This window comes from Aquarana catesbeiana, linkage group LG10 (assembly GCF_042186555.1).
Source record: "Aquarana catesbeiana isolate 2022-GZ linkage group LG10, ASM4218655v1, whole genome shotgun sequence".
In the NCBI taxonomy this organism is placed as follows: Eukaryota; Metazoa; Chordata; class Amphibia; order Anura; family Ranidae; genus Aquarana; species Aquarana catesbeiana.
Window position 1 is genome coordinate 245,296,467 of NC_133333.1, and position 21,625 is coordinate 245,318,091.

General features: G+C 46.8%; 7 non-coding genes across 7 annotated transcripts; 3 read left to right on the plus strand and 4 right to left on the minus strand.

Moving 5' to 3' along the window:
- Positions 1-4,566: 4,566 nt before the first annotated feature.
- On the minus strand, positions 4,567-4,639 carry TRNAF-GAA (transfer RNA phenylalanine (anticodon GAA)). The gene has a single exon. It is a non-coding gene; the product is annotated as a tRNA-Phe (tRNA).
- Positions 4,640-7,535: 2,896 nt separating this feature from the next.
- Positions 7,536-7,618, plus strand: TRNAL-CAG (transfer RNA leucine (anticodon CAG)). Its single transcript has one exon. It is a non-coding gene; the product is annotated as a tRNA-Leu (tRNA).
- A 323-nt stretch (positions 7,619-7,941) lies between these two features.
- On the minus strand, positions 7,942-8,014 carry TRNAF-GAA (transfer RNA phenylalanine (anticodon GAA)). The gene has a single exon. It is a non-coding gene; the product is annotated as a tRNA-Phe (tRNA).
- Positions 8,015-17,188: 9,174 nt separating this feature from the next.
- Positions 17,189-17,271, plus strand: TRNAL-CAG (transfer RNA leucine (anticodon CAG)). Its single transcript has one exon. It is a non-coding gene; the product is annotated as a tRNA-Leu (tRNA).
- Positions 17,272-17,563: 292 nt separating this feature from the next.
- TRNAF-GAA (transfer RNA phenylalanine (anticodon GAA)) lies at positions 17,564-17,636 on the minus strand. The gene has a single exon. It is a non-coding gene; the product is annotated as a tRNA-Phe (tRNA).
- A 3,181-nt stretch (positions 17,637-20,817) lies between these two features.
- Positions 20,818-20,900, plus strand: TRNAL-CAG (transfer RNA leucine (anticodon CAG)). The gene has a single exon. It is a non-coding gene; the product is annotated as a tRNA-Leu (tRNA).
- A 293-nt stretch (positions 20,901-21,193) lies between these two features.
- Positions 21,194-21,266, minus strand: TRNAF-GAA (transfer RNA phenylalanine (anticodon GAA)). Its single transcript has one exon. It is a non-coding gene; the product is annotated as a tRNA-Phe (tRNA).
- Positions 21,267-21,625: the final 359 nt, after the last annotated feature.

Sequence of the window (21,625 nt, forward strand, 5' to 3'; positions counted from 1 at the left end):
CACACTGATGACTATTTGTCACATCTTTTATGGGCACTGTGTATTATTATTTTTATATCTTTATACTGTCATACACTTTTTTATTTTTATCAGAATGACACCCTTTTGCACGTATTGTATTTTTGTTTGCCATATAGCACGTGCAACATATACTGCACGTATAGGTCCTCACCCCTATAGTTTAAGCACCAAACACTACCCATACACAATGCTCTTTTATTTCTTTTTTAATTCACCTTTGATTAATTCATTTAAATTAGTTGATCAACACCACCAGGTCTCTCCTCTTTACTTGATTTCTTAACTTTTGGTTCTCACTTCACTTGTATCCACGATCTACTTATATATAATCTTTTTTAATATATATATATATACCTAACATTACAAAGCTACAGTCTGCATATGAGGTATGCATATAGACTGATGTTTTTACTTTATTATTTAATTAAGTAAATACTTTCGATATATACCATGAGTATGTTTTCTAAACGTGTTCTCTTTGGGCTTCTGCTGCAGGTGTTGCCTTCTCCCCGACCGGTCCGGGTGGGGGGGGCGATTCTTAGTGTGACCTCTCGTAAGCCGCATCTTTGGTTTCTGCCCCGGCGCCGGTGGCTGTGCCGGTGGAGGTGTTACAGGACCCTTTGGGGAAAGTGAGCAGGCATTTTAATTTTAAGGGGACTCTCTTATAGGAAGATTTTCGCTTGTAGGACACGCATCATTGGGTAACTATGCTATATGAAATATGGTATATCTCTTTTGGTATATGCAACTAAGCCCTTATATGTATATCCCTATTGTATATTTTTCAACAGACTGACCTCTGAAGAAGACCTTGAATATATAGGTTGAAACGCGTCAAGTCCATTTTTTTGATATTGACAATATTCACATGATGTTGTTATGAAAATATGTCTGTATAATGCGTTTCTGATTTTACTAGACTTGTAAACACTCTATATCAGAGCTCATCTTTTTAACCTTTGTGGTAAAATATTTTTTGTACAATAAAACAATATCCTTTTTATACAACATTGGTCTAATATCTTAAACCCCGCTGCCTAAAAACCCCACCTGGGGAAATCCTTTTCCTATTTTTAAAAAGAAATCGCAATAAGCGTATATTACATCTACAAAATAGGGGATAGATTTATGGCATTTTTTTTATAAATTGTTTTGTTTTTTTTTTTACTAGTTATGATGGTTAGCGACATTGCGGCGGACAGATCGGACACTTTTGACACTTTTTTGGGACCATTGGCATTTATACAGCGATCAGAGCTAAAAATAGCCACTGATTACTGAATAAATGTCACTGGCAGGGAAGGGGTTAACACTAGGGGGGCGATTCAAGGGGTTAAGTGTTCCCTGGGAGGTGTTTCTAACTGTGGGAGGGGGGAGGGGACTGACTGGAGGAGGAGAGAGATTCCTGATCACTAGGAACAGCAGATCTCTCTCTACTTCATCGCACCGGCTCCGGCGTCACGCCGCAGGCGCACATGCGCGCTCCCTATGGCCCTTAAAGCGACCGCCGTCGCAAGTAGTTAAGACAGCTCTCATTGACTAACCTTGAATTTGACATGTCATGCGACTTGGGCTCTCACAAGTCGAAACTCAAGTGCGAACCGAGCCTAACACGAGGTCCTACAGCATCTCACCACTGCGTGTCCAAACCGTCAAGGTAGATTGTAAGCTCTTCTGAGCAGGGCCCTCTTAACCCTCCTGTATTTTATTGTATTGTAACTGTAATGTTTCCCCTTTTTACATTGTAAAGCGCTGCATAAACTTTTGGCGCTATATAAATCCTGTATTATAATAATAATAATAATAATAATAATAATAATATACAGATTTGCACAAATAAAAAATAAAAAAACAAGGAGGTACCAGCCTCTAAGGGCTTTGAATTTTCCAATACTCCTTGGGATGGGGAAAGGCTGAAAAAGCAATAAGCAACCTAAATAAACTCTGCGTCTTCTCCTGCAAGCCGGCTTTTCTGTCTACCCATTGTGTGCCAGCTCAGTGTCCCATCCAAATGTGAGTGCGATATATACAGTGCCTTGAAAAAGTATTCATACCCCTTGAAATTTTTACACATTTTGCCATGTTACAACCAAAAACGTAAATGTATTTTACTGGGATTTTATGTGATAGACCAACGCAAAGTGGCTCATAATTGTGAAGTGGAAGGAAAATGATAAATGATGAGAAGATGGATGGAGCCAAATACAGGACAATCTTAGAAGAAAACCTGTTAGAGTCTGCAAAAGACTTGAGACTGGGGGGGAGGTTCACCTTCCAGCAGGACAACGACCCGAAACATACAGCCAGACCTACAATGGAATGGTTTAGATCAAAGCATATTCATGTGTTAGAATGGCCCAGTCACAGTCCAGACCTAAATCCCATTGAGAATCTGTGGCAAGACTTTAAAATTGCTGTTCAGACGCTCTCCATCCAATCTGACAGAACTTGAGATATTTTGCAAAGAAGAATGGCTAAAAATGTCCCTCTCTAGATGTACAAAGCTGGTAGAGACATCCCCAAAAAGACTTGCAGCTGTAATTGCAGTAAAAGGCGGTTCTACAAAGTATTGACTCCGGGGGGTGCCATACAAATGCACGCCACACTTTTCACATATTTATTTGTAAAAAATGTTGAAACCCATTTATCATTTACCTTCCATTTCACAATTATGTGCCACTTTGTGTTGGTCTATCACATAAAATCCCAATAAAATACACCTGTCATCCCCCCGTCATCCACCTGCTCTCCCGGGATCAGCGGACAGATCCCTCACTGAGCAGGTGAGGTGGATCCGCTTAGCAGAGTCCATCCCATTTGCAAAGGGGCCTTAGGCTGGGTTCACATTTGTGCGATCACAGACATCACATGCGATTCGCATCGCACTGCTGTGCAGATCACCTGCGATGTCTGTGCGATGCAAATTCAGCCATACAAACTGTACGGCTGAAATCGCGTTCGCACCAAAATGGCGCAGGACCCTTTTTTTTTTTTTTGGTCCGCACTGGAATCAGATCGCATGGGTGTTCCGATTCCTGCACCATTTGGCAGTTTGCACTGCGATCTGCGAACCGATCTGGGGGGTGTCATTCACTTTACGTTGACACCCGCAGCGGTTCGCAGATGCCAGTGCGATCCAGTGTGCGACTCAGGAGCCATGCAGGAACCAGCACTGAATCGCAGGGTTTCCCGCATCACACCAGTGTGAACCGGGACTTAGTGCTGCTGATCTCCTACAACCTCTTTGCAGCAACTTCCTGCCTCTATGCACTCCAGCAATTACATGAAATGGTTACGGGGGGGGGGGGGGGGATGAGATAAAAGCTTCCAAAAAGAGACACAAGCAGTAATAAAGATTTTCCTTCCCAGTCCATTCACAGCTATGCAACGCTTTGGTCGCTTTATTTTAGTCCAATAATTTTTATTGAAGTTTTTGTATGATGCGACAAAACAAACATTAAAGAAGAAAAAAAGAACATAACAAAAAAAAAAAAAAAAGAAAGAAAGACCTCTTCCTTGGTCACTTTAAGGCTGCGTTCACACCTGAGCGTAGCGTCTTTGAGAATTTTTACGCGCGATTTTGGCGTTTGGAGCTCTGGCGGTTTTTTATTAGCCAGTAGAGAAAACGATCATCTGGTGCATCATTAGTTGCTAGGCATTTCAGCTTTTTTAGCTTATCCATTAGCTTTTATTTCTTATTTTATTATTATTATTCATTTATTATTTTATTTTTTTTTTCGTTAAAGGGTTAGAATTAAGGTTAGGGTTAGGATTGTTTTTTTTTTTGTTTTTTTGTTAGGGTGTTAATAATACTGCAACTAATAATTATAATAATAATAATAATAATAACAACAATAATTAGGAATGAATAAATAAATGTAAAATAAATAAATAAATAAATAAAAATAATCATAAATAATTAATAATAAATAAATTCAATAAATGAATACTAAGTAATAATAAATAAATAAACAATTAATCCCTAACTTAAACCTCTAACCCTTAACCCTAACACAAAATAAATAAATAATTATTATTTTTATTATTATTATTATTATTATAGTACCGTATTCGTTTTTTGGGGGTTTGGTGTTTATGTATTATTATTTTTTATTATTATTATTAATAATAATAATAATAATAATAATAATAATAATAATAATAAATAATAATTAATTGTTATTTATATATTATTACATATTATTAATTTATTTTATTTTATTTATATATTATTTATGATGATTTTTGTTATTTCTGTATTTTACATAGTAGGTGAAGTTGAAAAAAGTCCAACCTATGTGTGTGATTATAGAATTATTATTTAGTTTACATTTATTTATTCATATATTATTACTATTTTTTTTTTTTTTTACTTAAAGCTCAGATTTCAATACAATTCTTTTGCACTGCGGCGATTTGGTGCGATGTGGTGGTTTGCGTCAAAACTCACTGTGCTGAAAAAATTGATTGCATGCAATATAGCTGTAGATATGAAATGAATGTCATTTCAGCTGTAGCTGTATTTTTTACTTCATCAAAAAGTTCTGCCGAAACCCGGGATCGAACCAGGGACCTTTAGATCTTCAGTCTAACGCTCTCCCAACTGAGCTATTTCGGCTCTATGAGTTTGCCCTTCTCTTTCAAAAAGTGAGGAGGAGACTATATTTAACTCTTTCACTGCTGGTCTGATTTTTCCATTTAACTGTTTCCAATTCTGGCACTCCTCTCCTTACATGAAAATTACATGAAAATTACTCAGAACCCCCAAACATATATATATATATTAGCATAGACCCTAGAGAATAAAATGGCGGTCATTCCAATTTTTTTATGTCACACAGTATTTGCGCAGCAATTTTTCAAACGCAATTAAAAAAAAAAAAACACTTTCAAGAATAAAAACAAAAAAAACAAAACAGTAAAGTTAGCCCAATTTATGTTGTATAATGTGAAAGATGATGTTACACCGAGTAAACAGATACCTAACATGTCACGCTTTAACCGCTTCAAGCGTGTGGTCCCCTCTATTACTTTTCTGGGGATAATCCAAATGTCGAATCACATGTCAAATTGGCGGCAACGGGCCACCGTCCTAATCGGTGCAACGCCGCACCTGCAGCGCCGCGCCGATTTAAAAAAAGTCGTTTTCGTACTGCTTTTTGCGATGTCAGGGGCTGCGATTTCAGGGGCTGCGATTTCGGCCGCGATTTCAGAAACGTCTGTGCGGGTTTCTGCACAGACGTTTCTGAAATCGCGGCCGAAATCGGGACTGACGTGCGGGAGTGAAATGCTGCCAGTTCAGCTGAACTCGCGCGGCTTCATTCCCGCAGCTCAGTCTGAACCTGGGCTTAATAAATACAAAAAGTAACACTATTCAGAAGCAGCGACAGTAAATATTTAGACATTGTAAGCAGAATGATAGCAGCAGATATTATCATATACAGTAAGCCCCCCTTCATGCTTGTGCGACCTGAAAGTCGTGCGATTTTGCCGTGATTTTTTGCAGCGACTTTGCCGCGACTTGAAACAATGCCTGTGTAAGCTTGAGGTCTTTGGACTTCGAGTCGCATCAAAGTCGGACCAAAGCAGTGCAGAGACAACTTTGAGGTCGCTGCGACTGGAAGTCGCACAGATATGACCGGTACTCATTGTAAATCATGGGGTGTGACCTGTCATGTGACTTTGCAGTCCCCAAGTCGCAGGACAAGTGGCACAAGTGTGAAAGGGGCCTAAGGGCTCGTTCACACAAGAATACGGTGCGGGGAAACCTGAGATCCATGCGCTTTTCCCACACCGCATTCAATACGCACTGTGTACGCGATCTGCTGTGAGCAATGGTATATCCCTAACGACACCCCCCCAATGCAGAGCATTTTTTCTGCACTGGATCCCGTGATACTGCAGTACCATGCGATTTGATGCGGTGTGTTTTTGAAACGTCGTGCACTGCTTTTTTTGTGCGATCCTGTGTGATTTCATTCTATTCAAATGCATAGGCTGAAAAAAAAAATCGCACCGCACTGAGCTGCACAGGAATCACACAGGAATACAGACCACCTTCCTGTGCGATTTATGAGTGATACGGGAGTGAACTGCCCCTAACGTCATTGAAAAAGAAGACATGCCCGCTAAGTAATAATACTGAGAAGTGATTGTCGGTGGTTCGTGAAGATAAAACTGGAGCTGCTGCTCATTGTACTGGAGACACAGGCAGAACGGTGATCCTCCTATGTAAACAAGGCAGATCGCCGTTCTGTCAGTAAGGAAGGCACGGCTCCTGTGTTCCTGCAAAGCAGAGACATGGATCTATGTCTTCTCCTAGTACAAGCACCTCCCCCACAGTACACAAGCACTCCCTAGGGACACATTTAACCCTTTGATTGCACCCGATGTTAACCCCTTCCCAGCCAGTGTCATTGGTACAGCGAATTAAAATACAGCGTTAGCTCATCCCAATGCGTTTCGTCATATGTGACATCATCAGGGGCATAAACCCCCATGTGATGGGACTGACTGTCAATGCTGATCCATGGAGACTGTAGTAGTATTTTAGCACTGATCACCATATTAGCGTCACAGGTCCCCAAAAAGTGTCAAAAGTGTCAGGTGTCCAATTTGTCCGCCGCAATATCGCAGTCCCGCTATAAGTCGCTGATCGCCACCATTACTAGTAAAAAAATGAAATAAAAAAAAATATATCCCATAGTTTGTAGACGTGATAACTTTTGCACAAACCAATCAATATACACTTATTGGTATTTTTTACCAAAAATATGTAGCAGAATACATTGGCCTAAATTGATAGAAATAGAAATAAATAGAATAATATATAATAATAAATAGAAATTCGATTTTTTACATTTTTTTATTGGACATGTTTTATAGAAGAAAGTAAAAATGTTTTTTTTTTTTTCAAAATTATCGCTCTTTTTTTGTTGACGATAATTTTTTTTTGTACTATATTGGTGGTCCCAAATAATCCCCTGAGGAAGCCAATGCTGGCGAAACATGTTGCTGGCGAAACAACCTACCGGTGACCATCTTCACCTTTGTGGGACACCAGCCACCCGAAAAAAAGCAAACTGTACATGTTCTGTTAATTCGTTTTATTGAACCTTTTTCCACTTTCTGTAACAATAAAGAAATTCTTATAAATTTTTTATCTTTGATGTGTATTTGATTATTTGAGCACTGTTATAAATCCCATCCACTTGCTTTCAACCATTTCTTTTTTTTGTTTATAGCGCAAAAAAATAAAAACCACAGAGGTGATCAAATACCACCAAAAGAAAGCTCTATTTGTGAGGAAAAAAAGGACACCAATTTTATTTGGGTACAACGTCACACGACCGCGCAATTGTCAGTTAAAGTAACGCAGTGCCGTATTGCAAAAAATGGCCTGATCATGAAGGGGGGTAAATCTTCCAGAGCTGAAGTGGTAAAAGATAGAAGCTGATTGGTTGGCATGATCAGCTGATCAGGATTATGCCCGCTCCAGCCCATTTTAGAGCAACGTCAGGATGGCCGAGCGGTCTAAGGCGTTGCGTTCAGGTCGCAGTCTCCTCTGGAGGCGTGGGTTCGAATCCCACTTCTGACAGCAAGATTTTTGGCTCTTTATATAGACATTGCAGCGTGATATTCCAAATATGTGTGTGCTCAGATACTAAGATAACAGCTCAGTGATCTTAGGCTACGTTTCCACTTGTGCGACTTGTCATGCAATTTGGGACTGCAAAATCGTATAAGTCATACTCCATGGTTTCCAATGAGTGCTGTTCATATCTGTGTGACTCCATACAGCGATGGTTACAGCGACTTTTTCAGCGACTGCGCTGAAGAAAAAAATAATTGCATGCAGTATAGCTGTAGATATGAAACGAATGTCATTTTAGCTGTATTTTTCACTTCATCAAAAAGTCCTGCCGAAACCCGGGATCGAACCAGGGACCTTTAGATCTTCAGTCTAACACTCTCCCAACTGAGCTATTTTGGCTCTGCAACTTTTTGCTATTTTTTCAAAAAGAGAGGAGGAGTCTATATTTAACTCTTTCATTGCTGGACTGATTCTTCCATTTAACAGTTACCTGTTTCCATACCGGGCCAATTCCGGCACTCCTCTCCTTACATGGAAAAATCTTCATTTTTTTTTTGATGCAGAAAAAAAAAAAATGGACTGGACTGCATGTGCTATGAACTGGCCCTAAGAGCCCTTTCACACCGGGCCGCCCATAGCGTCGGCGGTAAAACGCCGCTAATTTTAGCAGCGTTTTACCGTCGGATTAGCGGCGGTTTTAACCCTTTCTCGGCCGCTAGCGGGGGGTAAAAGCGCCCCGCTAGCGGCCGAGAAAGGGTTAAAACCGCCCGCAATGCGCCGCAATAGCGGCGTTTTGCCGGCGGTATCCCAGCGCTGCCCCTTTGATTTCAATGGGGAGCAGCTGTGGAGGAGCGGTAAACACACCGCTCCTTCACCGCTCCATAGAAGCTGCTGGCAGGACTTTTTTTCCCCGTCCTGCCAGCGCAGCGCTCTGGTGTGAAAGCCCTCGGGGCTTTCACACTGGAGACAATGCTGCAGCTGTTTGAGGGCGGATTGCAGGCGCTATTTTAAACGCTATAGCGCCTGCAAAACACCCTCGGTGTGAAAGGGGTCTAAGTGTAAATTAGACAGTCAGGAAACGAGCACACCATGTCTTCCATTATTAATCAGTCTAGGACCAGGAATTACTAATGTGCTTATGATCAGACCACAGGCGTGTGCAGAGGGTGTGCCAGGTGTGCCTGGGCATACATTAATCACCGTGTGCAGTGCTGATTCTCCCTGCTGCCCGGGACCCCCCCCCCATTGTTGGCTGCCCTACAGTGCTGCTGGCTTCCCTCCTCTCATCCCCCCCCCCCGCCCCGCTGCTCCGGGGGATGTTTCAGAATGGAGAGCAGTGGATGGGGCTAGTAAATATGTAATTTACCAGCTTCTTCCTTTTCAAAATTAACACACTCACTCACGGTGTCCACGCATAATGGAAGCATAGTAAACTGTGTTTACTATGATTCGGTTTGTGAATAAACAGGAAGCCACTCAGCACAGAGCACTTCCCATTCATTCACTGTCCAATTAAGCTGAGGCTGCGCTTTGGGGTGCACATCCTTATGCAATGAGCTGCGCACACCTATGATTCTATTGTTTGGTGTTGTTGCACTACAACCAATATATATATATATATATATACATATATATACACACAGTATATATTACGGTTGCACCATTACCACTTTTTAAGACCGAGTACAAAAAAGTACCGATACTTTTTTTTAATGTCATGTGACAGTGGCACTAATATGCAGCACTGATGACGCGTGGACTGTGTCAGTAGTTTTTATTTTATTTTTAATTTATTTACAATTGTATTTTTTTACAATTTTTTTTTTTTTTTTTATTATTTTTCTCTTTTATTTTGCTTTTGTTTTAAAATTTAATTTTTTACAAATTTTTATTATTATTTTTTTGGGTTTTTTTTACAATACTTTCTTTTTTTGTGGGGGGGGGTGTACGTTGTCAGTGTGTTTTTTATTTTATATTATTTTTAACCTTTTAACCTTTTAAATATTTCTTTAATGCAATTTTTTACAAAAATTTTTTATTAGCCCTGTTGTGGGGTGGCTTTGGTGGGATATCAGGGGTCTTAACCGTTGGCATCTCCCTTTTGAGACAGAGAAAGGGACTGAGGACACAGATTCCCCAGTCCCTTTCTCTGCAGCCGCAGCTTAACTGAAGATGAATGGACGGGAGACAGCAGCTCCTCTCAATTCATAAAGCGAAGCATCATAAACTCAAGTTTACGATGCTCAGTGACAGTTATGAATTTATAGCAAAAAGAAATGGAAGGCGCGTGGCCAGATGCATATATCCTCAGTAAAAAGTTTATTATAAAACAAAGCTATATGAATAAAAATACTATGTATTCATAAATGTTGCTATCATAAAATTTAATTAAAATAAAATCACATCACTGGATGAATGATGATGTAATGGTGCCCATAACTTGGGATAAAAGATAGGTCATCAGCTAACATGTTTTGAGGATTTTTTCTCTTCCTCAGAGCCTTATGGAACCAGGTTTGGTCTGCATATTAGAATGTAGAGGACTGGATGAGTGGTGTAGCCTTGGGGGGAAATCCTCTTTCACTGTTGGGATAATCTTTTCTCATCACAGCGCTCTACATTGAACAGACACCAAAGATAGAATTGCAAATAATACTGCTATTGCTAAAGAGTGAGTAGATAAATACATGCATTGACTTATACAGCTGAATACATGACCGAGGAGGTGCATTGGGAAAAGGAAGGAGCCGGTAAATGACAGATTTACTGGCTCCTTCCTCCACTCTCCATCCTTACAGATCGAGCACAGAGGGGGGGAAGAGGAGCACAGAGGGGGACAGAGGAGCACGGTGGGGAACAGAGGAGCACGGAGGGGTTCCAGAGCATGGAGGAGGACCGAGGAGCACGGATGAGGACCGGAGCACGGAGGAGGACTGGAGCAGGGAGGGGGACCAAGGAGCACAGAGGGGGGTCCGGAGCACAGAGGGGGACCGAGGAGCACAGAAGGGGACCAGAGCACGGAGGGGGACCGAGAAGCACAGAAGGGGACCAGAGCACGGAGGGGGACCGAGGAGCATGGAAGGGGATTCGGAGCACGGAGGGGGACTGAGGAGCACGGAGGAGGACTGAGAAGCAGGGAGGGGGACCGAGGAGCCTGAAGGAGGACTAGAGCACGGAGGAGGACTGAGGATCACGGAGGGGGACCGAGGAGGTGCATTTGGAAAAGGAAGGAGCCAGTAAATTACAGATTTACCGAGGAGCCTGAAGGAGGATCGGAGCACGGAGGGGGACCGAGGAGCATGGAAGGGGATCGAGGAGCACTGAGGGGGTCCGGATCACGGAGGGGGACCAGAGCAGGGAGGGGGACCAGAGCAGGGAGGGGGACCAGAGCACGGAGGGGGACCAGAGCACGGAGGGGGGACCAGAGCACGGAGGGGGACCAGAGCACAGAGGGGGACCAGAGCACAGAGGGGGACTGAGGAGCATGGAGGGGGATCGGAGCAGGGAGGGGGGCCGAGAAGCAGGGAGGGGGGCCGAGGAGCCTGGAGGAGGACCGAGGAGCATGGAGGAGGACCGAGGAGCATGGAGGGGGACCAAGGAGCACGGACAGGGACCGGAGCACGGAGGGGGACCGAGGAGCACGGAGGTGGCCTGGAGCACAGAGGGGGACCGAGGAGCATAGAGGGGGTCAGGAGCACAGAGGAGGACCGAGGAGCACAGAGGGGGCCCAAGGAGCACGGAGGAGGACCGTAGAACGGAGGGGGACAAAAGGAACACAGAGGGGGTCCGGAGCACGGAGGGGGACCGAGGAGCACAGAAGGGGACCAGAGCATGGAGGGGGACCAAGGAGCACTGGGGGGGACCGAGAAGCAGGAAGGGGGACTGAGGAGCCTGGAGGAGGACCGAGGAGCACGGAGGGGGACCGGAGCACGGAGGGGGACAGGAGCACGGAGGGGGACTGAGGAGCACGGAGGGGGACCGGAGCACGGAGGAGGACCGAGGAGCATGGAGGGGGCCCGAGGAGCACGGGAGGAGGACCAGAGAACGGAGGGGGACAAAAGGAGCACAGAGGGGTCCGGAGCATGGAGGGGGACGGAGGAGCACAGAAGGGGACCAGATCATGGAGGGGGACCAAGGAGCACTGGGGGGGACCGAGGAGCATGGAGGAGGACTGAGGAGCACGGAGGGGGACCGGAGCACAGAGGGGGAACGGAGCACGGAGGGGGACCCAGAAGCAGGGAGGGGGACTGAGGAGCCTGGAGGAGGACCGAGGAGCATGTAGGGGGAATGAGGAGCACAGAGGGGGACCGGAGCACGGAGGGGGTCCGGAGCAAGTAGGGGGACCGAGGAGTACGGAAGGAGACTGGAGCACGGAGGGGGACTGAGGAGCATGGAAGGGGGCCGAGGAGCATGGAGGGGGACCGGAGCACGGAGGGGGACCGAGTAGCATGGAAGGGGACCAAGGAGCACTGAGGGGGTCCAGAGCACGGAGAGGGACCGAGGAACACTGAGGGGGATCAGAGCACGGAGGGGGATCAGACCACGGAGTGGGACCAGAGCACAGAGGGGGACCAAGGAGCATGGAGGGGGATCGGAGCAGGGAGGGGGACCGAGAAGCAGGGAGGGGGACCGAGGACCCTGGAGAAGGACCGGAGCATGGAGGGGGACCGAGGTGCACAGAGGGGGACCGAGGTGCATGGAGGGGGACCGAGGAGCACGGAGGGGGACCGAGGAGCACAGAGGGGGAACGAGGCGCACGGAGGGGAACCAGAGCACGGAGGGGGACCGAGGAGCACGGAGGGGAACCAGAGCATGGAGGGGGACCGAAGCATGGGGGGGGACCAAGGAGCACTGAGGGGGTCCCGAGCACGGAGGGGGACCAGAGCACGGAGGGTGACCAGAGTACGGAGGGGGACCAGAGCATGGAGGGGGACCGAGGAGCATGGAGGGGGATCGAGGAGCACGGAGGGGGACCGAGGAGCACGGAGGGGGACCAGAGCACGGAGGAGGACCAGAGCACGGAGGGGGACCGAGGAGCATGGAGGGGGACCGAGGAGCATGGAGGGGGACCGAGGAGCACGGAGGGGGACCGAGGAACACGGAGGGGGACCGAGGAGCATGGAGGAGGACCGGAGAATGGAGGGGGACAAAAGGAGCACAGAAGGGGTCCGGAGCACGGAGGGGGACCGAGGAGCACAGAAGGGGACCAGAGCATGGAGGGGGAACAAGGAGCACTGGGGGGACCGAGGAGCACGAAGAGGGATCGGAGCACGAAGGGGGACCAAGGAGCACGGAGGAAGACCGAGGAGCATGGAGGAGGACTGAGCAGCACGGAGGGGGACCAGAGCATGGAGGGGGACCGAGGAGCACGGAGGGGGACCGAGGAGCACGGAGGGGGACCGAGGAGCACGGAGGGGGTCCAGAGCACAGAGGAGGACCGAGGAGCATGGAGGGGGCCTGAGGAGCACGGAGGGGGTCTGGAGCACGGAGGGGGACCAAGGAACACGGAGGGGGACCAGAGCACGGAGGGGGACCGAGGAGTATGGAAGGGGGCCGAGGAGCCCAGAGGGGGTCCGGATCATGGAGGGGGACCCAGGAGCACGGAGGGGAACTAGAGCACGGAGGGGAACCAGAGCACGGAGGGGAACCAGAGCATAGAGGGGGACCGGAGCATAGAGGGTGACCAGAGCACGGAGGGGGACCAAGAAGCACGGAGGGGGACCAAGGAGCACGGAAGGGGTTCGGAGCACGGAGGGGGACCGAGGAGCACAGAAGAGGACCAGAGCACGGAGGGGGACCGAGGAGCACAGAAGAGGACCAGAGCACGGAGGGGGACCGAGGAGCATGGAAGGGGATCGGAGCACGGAGGGGGACCGAGGAGCACGGAGGAGGACCGAGAAGCAGGGAGGGGGACCGAGGAGCCTGGAGGAGGACCAGAGCATGGAGGAGGACTGAGGAGCACAGAGGGGGACTGAGGATCACAGAGGGGAACGAGGAGGTGCATTTGGAAAAGGAAGGAGCCGGTAAATGAGAGATTTACAGAGGAGCTTGAAGGAGGACCAGAGCACGGAGGGGGAGTGAGGTGCACGGAGGGGGACTGTAGCACGGAGGGGGACTGTAGCACGGAGGGGGACTGAGGAGCATGGAAGGGGACAGAGGAGCACTGAGGGGGTCTGGAGCACGGAAGGGGACCAGAGCACAGAGGGTGACCAGAGCACGGAGGGGGACCAGAGCATGGAGGGGGACCAAGGAGCACAGAGGGGGGCTGAGGAGCACGGAGGGGGACCGAGAAGCAGGGAGGAGGGCCGAGAAGCAGGGAGGGGGACTGAGAAGCAGGGAGGGGGACTGAGAAGCAGGGAGGGGAACTGAGAAGCAGGGAGGGGGACCGAGGAGCCTGGAGGAGGACCGAGGACCACGGAGGGGGACCGAGGAGCACGGAGGGGGACTGGAGCACAGAGGGGAACCGAGGAGCACGGAGGGGGTCAGGAGCACGGAGGGGGACTGAGGAGCACAGAGGGGGGACCGAGGAGCACAGAGGGGGACCGAGGAGCACGGAGGGGGACCGAGGAGCACAGAGGGGGACCGAGGAGCATGGAGGGGGACCGAGGACACAGGAGGACCGAGAAGCACGGAGGGGGACCGAGGAGCACGGAGGGGGCCGAGGAGCACGGAGGGGGCATGAGGAGCACGGAGGGGGCCTGAGGAGCACGGAGGGGGTCCGGAGCATAGAGGGGGTCCGGAGCATGGAGGGGGACCGAGGAGCACGGAAGGGGTCCGGAGCACGGAGAGGGACTGAGGAGCACTGAGGGGGACCAGAGCACGGAATGGGACCAGAGCACACAGGGGGACCAGAACACAGGGGGACCAGAGCACAGAGGGGAACCAGAGCACAGAGGGGGACAAAAAAGCAGGGAGGGGGACCGGGGACCCTGGAGGAGGACCGGTGCACGGAGGGTCACCGAGGAGCGCGGAGGGAGACCGAGGTGCACGGAGGGGGGCCGAGGAGCACGGAGGGGGACCGAGGAGCATGGAGGGGGCCGAGGAGCACGGAGGGGGACAGAGCAGCATGGAGGGGGACTGAGGAGCACGGAGGGGGACCGAGGAGCACGGAGGGGGAGGGGGATCGAGGTACCTGGAGGAGGACCGAGGAGCCTGGAGGAGGACCGAGGAGCATGGAGGGGGACCGGAGCATTGAGGGGGACGGAGGAGCATGGAAGGGGGACCAGAGCACGGAAGGGGACGGAGGAGCATGGAAGGGAACCAAGGAGCACTGAGGGGGTCCGGTGCACAGAGGGGGACCGAGGAGCAGGGCTGGTGCAAGGATTTTTGACACCCTAGGTGAAACCTAATTTTGCCGCCTCCTCCACCCCTGACTCCACCCCCCTTTCCCTGCCCATTTATACCACACCTTTTGAAGCGCCCATCAAATGCAGTCTCACCAGCACCCATCAATGCAGCCTCACCAGCACCCATCAATGCAGCCTACCAGTGCCCATCAATGAATGTTTGCTTGCTTCCATTTATTCAGGAGCCGGGACACAGACACAGTCCTCTGCCGCCGCTGCGCCTCTGACTCTATGTGCAAATGGAACGGCAGCTGCCTGCTGATGCTGAGACTTAGTTGCTTGCTGCAGAGAGAAGAGAATAGAAACACCCGTGGCCGGGGGCCCTAGGCAGCAGTGCGCCCTAGGCGGTTGCCTAGTTTGCCTAGTGGTAGCACCAGCCCTGCCGAGGAGCACGGAGGGGGACCGATTAGCACAGAGGGGGACCAGAGCAAGGATGGGGGACCGAGGAGCACGGAGGGGGGCCCAGGAGCACGAAGGGGGGCCGAGGAGCACGGTGGGGGGCCGAGGAGCACAGAGGGTGGGCGAAGAGCATGGAGGAGGACCGAGAAGCAGGGAGGGGAGCCGAGGAGCCTGGCAGAGGACCGGAGCATGGAGGGGGACCGAGGAGCACGAAGGGGGGCCGAGGAGCACGCAGGGGTCCGGAGCACGGAGGGGGACCGAGGAGCATGGAGGGGGACCGAGGAGCATGGAGGGGGACCGAGGAGCATAATGGAGGACCAAGGAGCACGAAGGGGGACCGAGGAGCATGGTGGAGGACCAAGGAGCACGAAGGGGGACCGAGGAGCATGGTGGAGGACCAAGGAGCACGAAGGGGGTCCAGAGCACGGAGAGTGACTGAGGTCACAAATCACATGCGATTTCTGTGCGATGCGATTTCAGCCATACAGATAGTATGGCTGATATGGCACCGCATTCGGACCAAACTCGCACAGGACCCTTTTCTTAGGTTCACACCCATGCAATCCGATTCTTGTCAGAACTGTCAGTTCACAGTGCGATAGGCGAGCTGAATAGGGGGTGTCATTAACAATGTATTGACACTCCCAGCAGTTCGCATATGGCGGTGTGAACTGCTGTGTGAGTCGGGTGCGATGTGGGAATCCGCAGTGAATTTGCAGGGTTCCCAAATCGCACGAATGAGAACCGAGCCTCAGTCACCACTGTCTGCCCCCCCCCCACAGTCACTGGAGCTCTGGGCTCAGTGGTGGCAGGTCCATAAGGGGCGTCGCCCCTTCCCCTAGTTTGCATTCGCGGGGCACCGGACTAATGCCTTTCTATTAGGTCTTTTTTTTTTCCAAGCACATGATTAGAGCCTGAGGCTCTAATTGGCTTGAAAAAGGTTGGGCTCGGGGCGCAGTGAGCCCTCCCACTTGTGATAACTAACGAACCAATAATGCTAAGCAGGAACACAAGATCTCTGTTTTCACCCAGTCAGTCCACCCACCCCCCCCCAGTTAGCTAGCACCTCCTAGGCACACAATTAACCCTTTGATTGCCCCTGATGTTAACCCCTTCCCAGCCAGTGTCATTAATACAGTGACAGTGCATATTTTTTAGCACTGATCACTGTAACAAGTCACTGGTTCCCAAAAAAGTGTCAAAAATGTCAATTAGGTGTCCGATCTGTCCACCGCAATGTCACAGTCCCGCTAAAAATCATTGATTGCCATCAATACTAGTAAAAATAAATAAAAATGCCATAAAAATATCCCATAGTTTGAAGATGCCATAACTTTTGTGCAAACCTATCAATATACACTTATTGGGCTTTTTTTTTTTTTAAAACAAAAATATGTAGCAGAATACATATTGGCCTAAATTGATGAAGAAATTCGATTTTTTTACATTTTTTTTTATTGGATATGTTTTATAGCAGAAAGTAAAAAATATCTTTTTTTGTTTCTAGCACAAAAAATAATAAAAACCGCCGAGGTGATCAAATACCACCAAAAGAAAGCTTTATATGTGTGTAAAAATGGACATCAATTATTTTTGGGTACAGCGTCGCACGATCGCACAATTGTCAAAGTAACGCAGAGCCGTGTCGCGAAAACTGGCCTGATCAGGAAGGGGGGGGGGTAAAACCTTCCGGGGGTGAAGTGGTTAATTTAGTTATTTCTTTTTAGAGTAGTGTCACTTTAAGCTTTGAAAGCCAAACATAGAAGCGGATTGGTTGGAATGAGCAGCTAATTGGGATTCTGTCCACTTCAAGAAGTTTTGCTATAATGTCAGGATGGCCGAGCGGTCTAAGGCGCTGCGTTCAGGTCGCAGTCTCCTCTGGAGGCGTGGGTTCGAATCCCACTTCTGACAGCAAGGTTTTGACTCTTTACAAAGACATTGCAGCGTGATATTCCAAGTATGTGTGTCCTCAGATACTACGATAACAGCTCAATGCTGATAATGACAGAATGTACCAGGAGTAATAATAATTAGATAGGTACAATTCCTTTCGTTCTGAAATTTTTTTTTCCTGAGGGGGGCGGAGTTAAAGATTTTAAGACTGTAGAGTGTATTTTTCATATAAGTTTGATAATGTCTGTAATTACGTCTTTTTTTAACCAATAAAGCTATTTCTAATACAAAAGTAAAAAAAAAAAACTTCTGCCGAAACCCGGGATCGAACCAGGGACCTTTAGATCTTCAGTCTAACGCTCTCCCAACTGAGCTATTTCGGCTCTGTATTAAACAAAAAATTTTTGAAAAACTGCAGAAGAGACTGTTTAACTCTTTTACTGCTGGACTGAACTTTCTATTCAATAATTTTTGCTTTTTGATGTTAACCCTTTCCCTGCCATCACACGCCAACGCGTTTCATCATATGTGACATCGTCAGGGGCATAAAGTGCTTATTTTTAGCACTGATCACTGTATTAGTGTCACTGGTCCAAAAAGTGTCAGTTAGCGCCTGAATGTCCACCGCAATCTCGCAGTCCCGCTAAAAATCATTGATTGCCATCAATACTAGTAAAAAAAGTAGTTTGTAGCTGCGATAACTTTTGCACAAACAATTTACACTTATTGGGCTTTTTTTTTTTTTTTTTTTTACCAAAAATATGTAGCAGAATACATATTGGCCTAAATTGATGAAGAAATTTGATTTTTTACATTTTTTTATTGGATGTGTTTTATAGCAGAAAGTAAAAAATATAGTTTTTTTTTTTCTCAAATTTGTCGGTTTTTTTTGTTTCTAGCACAAAAAATAAAAACCACAGAGGTGATCAAATACCACCAAAAGAAAGCTCTATTTGTGGGGAAAAAAAAGGACATCAATTATATTTGGATACAGCATCGCACGATCGCGCAACTGTCAAGGTAACGCAGAGCCGTATTGCAAAAAATGGCCTGATCAGGAAGGGGGGGGTTAAAATCTTCCAGTGCTGAAGTGGTTAATATAGTTATTTCTTTTTAAAGTAGAGTCACTTTAAGCTTTGAAAACCAAACATAGAAGCGGATTGGTTGGCATGAGCAGATGATCAGGATTCTGTCCACTCCAGTTAGTTTTGCTACAACGTCAGGATGGCCGAGCGGTCTAAGGCGCTGCGTTCAGGTCGCAGTCTCCTCTGGGTTCGAATCCCACTTCTGACAACAAGTTTTTGACTCTTTACATAGACATTGCAGCGTGATATTCCAAGTATGTGTGTGCTCAGATACTAAGATAACATCAGCTCAATGCTGATAATGACAAAAAAACAAAAAAAAACAAAACACAGAGGTGATCAAATACCACCAAAAGAAAGCTCTATTTGTGGGGGAAAAAAAATGACTTTTTTTTTTTTTTGAGGACAGCGTCACACATCCGCGCAATTGTCAGTTAAAGTAACGCAGTGCCGTATCACAAAAAATGGCCTGGTCATGAGGGGGGGTAAATCTTCCGGAGGTCAAGTGGTTTAATAATCAGGTGTCAGCTCTCCACTTCTGCCACTACTTTTCTAGCGAGCGCAGGGTCACCCAAGTGAAGCTCCACCCAAAAGGGGAAGTTCCACTTGTTTGCACTCTCTCCCCCCACCCCCCTCCACTGCCACAATTGGCACTTTTTGGGGGGAGGTTTTTATTGGATGTGTTTTATAGCAGAAAATAAAAAATATCTTTTTTTTCTTTTTTCAAAATTGTCAGTCGTTTTTTTGTTTCTAGCACAAAAAATAAAAACCGCAGAGGTGATCAAATACCACCAAAAGAAAGCTCTATTTGTGGGGGAAAAAGGACATCAATTATATTTGGGTACAGCGTCGCATGATCGCACAATTGTCAAAGTAACGCAGTGCCGTGTCGCAAAAAATGGCTTGATCAGGAAGAGGAGGTAAAACCTTCCGGGGCTGAAGTGGTTAATACAATTATTTCTTTTTAGATCCGTGTCACTTTAAGCTTTGAAAGCCAAATATAGAAGCGGATTGGTTGGCATGAGCACAACTCAACGCGTTTCGTCATATGTGACATCATCGGGGGCATAAACCCCCATGTGATGGGACTGGCTGTCAATGCTGATCCATGGAGACTGTAGTAGTATTTTAGCAATGATCACTGTATTAGCGTCACAGGTCCCCAAAAAGTGTCAAAAGTGTCAGTGTCCAATTTGTCCGCCGCAATATCGCAGTCCCGCTATAAGTCGCTGTTCGCCGCCATTACTAGTAAAAAAAAAAAGAAAAAATATATCCCATAATTTGTAGATGTGATAACTTTTGCACAAACCAATCAATATACACTTATTGGAATTTTTTTTTTTTTTTTACCAAAAATATGTAGCAGAATACATATTGGCCTAAATAGATGAAGAAATGCGATTTTTTTACATTTTTTATTGGACGTGTTTTATAGCAGAAAGTAAAAAATATTTTTTTTTTTTTTTTTTCAAGACGGTGTTTAACTCTTCCACTGCTGGACTGACTTTTTTTTATTAAATTTAAGTTTAATTAATTTTTTAAGGGTTTGGATGCAAAAAAAAAAAAAAATCTCTTCTGTTTTGCGTTTTGAAGAGCATTTTTCTAGCAGAAAATAACGCTAAACGTTAGTACAAAAAACGCTCAAAATTTGTGGGGTTTTTTCTGCCCAGAGTACTGGTGTTTTTCAAGCTAGTGTGCATGGAGCCTCAAAACGCACTGGGTGTGTGATCTGCTGTGGGTGTCAGTATTTTCCTAACGACACCCCCCAACGCAGAGCGCTTACCTGCATTGGATCGCATTGGTACTGCATTACCATGCGATTTGATGCTGTGTGTTTTTGAAAAGTCGTGCACCGCTTTTTTGTGCATTTTCTGTTTTATTTACATTTTTCCCTTTTTTTTTTCACTCATACAAAATGTATATAATTGTCCTTGTTTTTTTTTTCTTTTTGCTTTTTTTTTTTGTGTGTGGGTGCAATTAAGAGTAAAGAGGGAAGTATGGGGTGTCTGTTTTTTTTGTCGAAACATACTTACCTAGGTGGATGCTGCATCTTTCCCCCAGCGCCTCTAACATTGAGAACTGAGCGATCAAACACCGTCGATCACTCGGTTCTCACTGCCTCCAGAGCAGAGAGCTGACGAATATCTTTTTTTGTTTCTAGCACAAAAAATAATAAAAACCGCCGAGGTGATCAAATACCACCAAAAGAAAGCTTTATATGTGTGTAAAAATGGACATCAATTATTTTTGGGTACAACGTCACACGATCGCGCAATTGTCAAAGTAACGCAGAGCCGTATTGCAAAAAATGGCCTGATCAGGAAGGGGGGGGTAAAACCTTCCGGGGTGAAGTGGTTAATTTAGTTATTTCTCTTTAGAGTAGTGTCACTTTAAGCTTTGAAAGCCAAACACAGAAGTGGATTGGTTGGCATGAACAGATGATCAGGATTCTGTCCACTCCAGCAAGCTTTGATACAACGTCAGGATGGCCGAGCGGTCTAAGGCGCTGCGTTCAGGTCGCAGTCTCCTCTGGAGGCGTGGGTTCGAATCCCACTTCTGACAACAAGGTTTTGGCTCTTTACATAGACATTGCTGTGTGATATTCCAAGTATGTGTGTACTAAGATAACAGCTCAATGCTGATAATGACAGAAGGTACCAGGAGTAATAATAATTAGACAGGTACAATTCCTTTCGTTATGAAATTTTTTTTTTTTTTGAGGGGGGGGCGGAGTTAAAGATTTTAAGACTGTAGACTGTATTTTTCATATAAGTTTGATAATGTCTGTAATGTCGTAATTTTATTTTTAAACCAATAAAACTATTGAATAAAAAAAAGAAAAAAAAAAAGGCTATTGCCGAAACCCGGGATCGAACCAGGGACCTTTAGATCTTCAGTCTAACGCTCTCCCAACTGAGCTATTTCGGCGGTGTACAGAAGCACAAATTTTTGAAGAACTGCAGAACTGTTTAACTCTTTTACTGCTGGACTGAACTTTCTATTCAATAATTTTTGCTTTTTCATTTCTTATAAATTTATAAAAAAATAAATAAATAGAATTATTTTCTTAAGCGCTTGCCAACCATAAACCAAAGATATACGGTGGCGAGGTGGCTCAGCTGCACCAAATCACGTACTAGATACGTGATCTTAGACTTCCAGGTAGGGGGCGCACGCATGGGCACTGCCTGCCGGCAGCCCAGCCATGCTCTGATTAGACACGGCAGATGTCAATCACTGGGTGCCGGCCAATGGATTACAGTGGGCACCCAGCGATCGTCATGAAT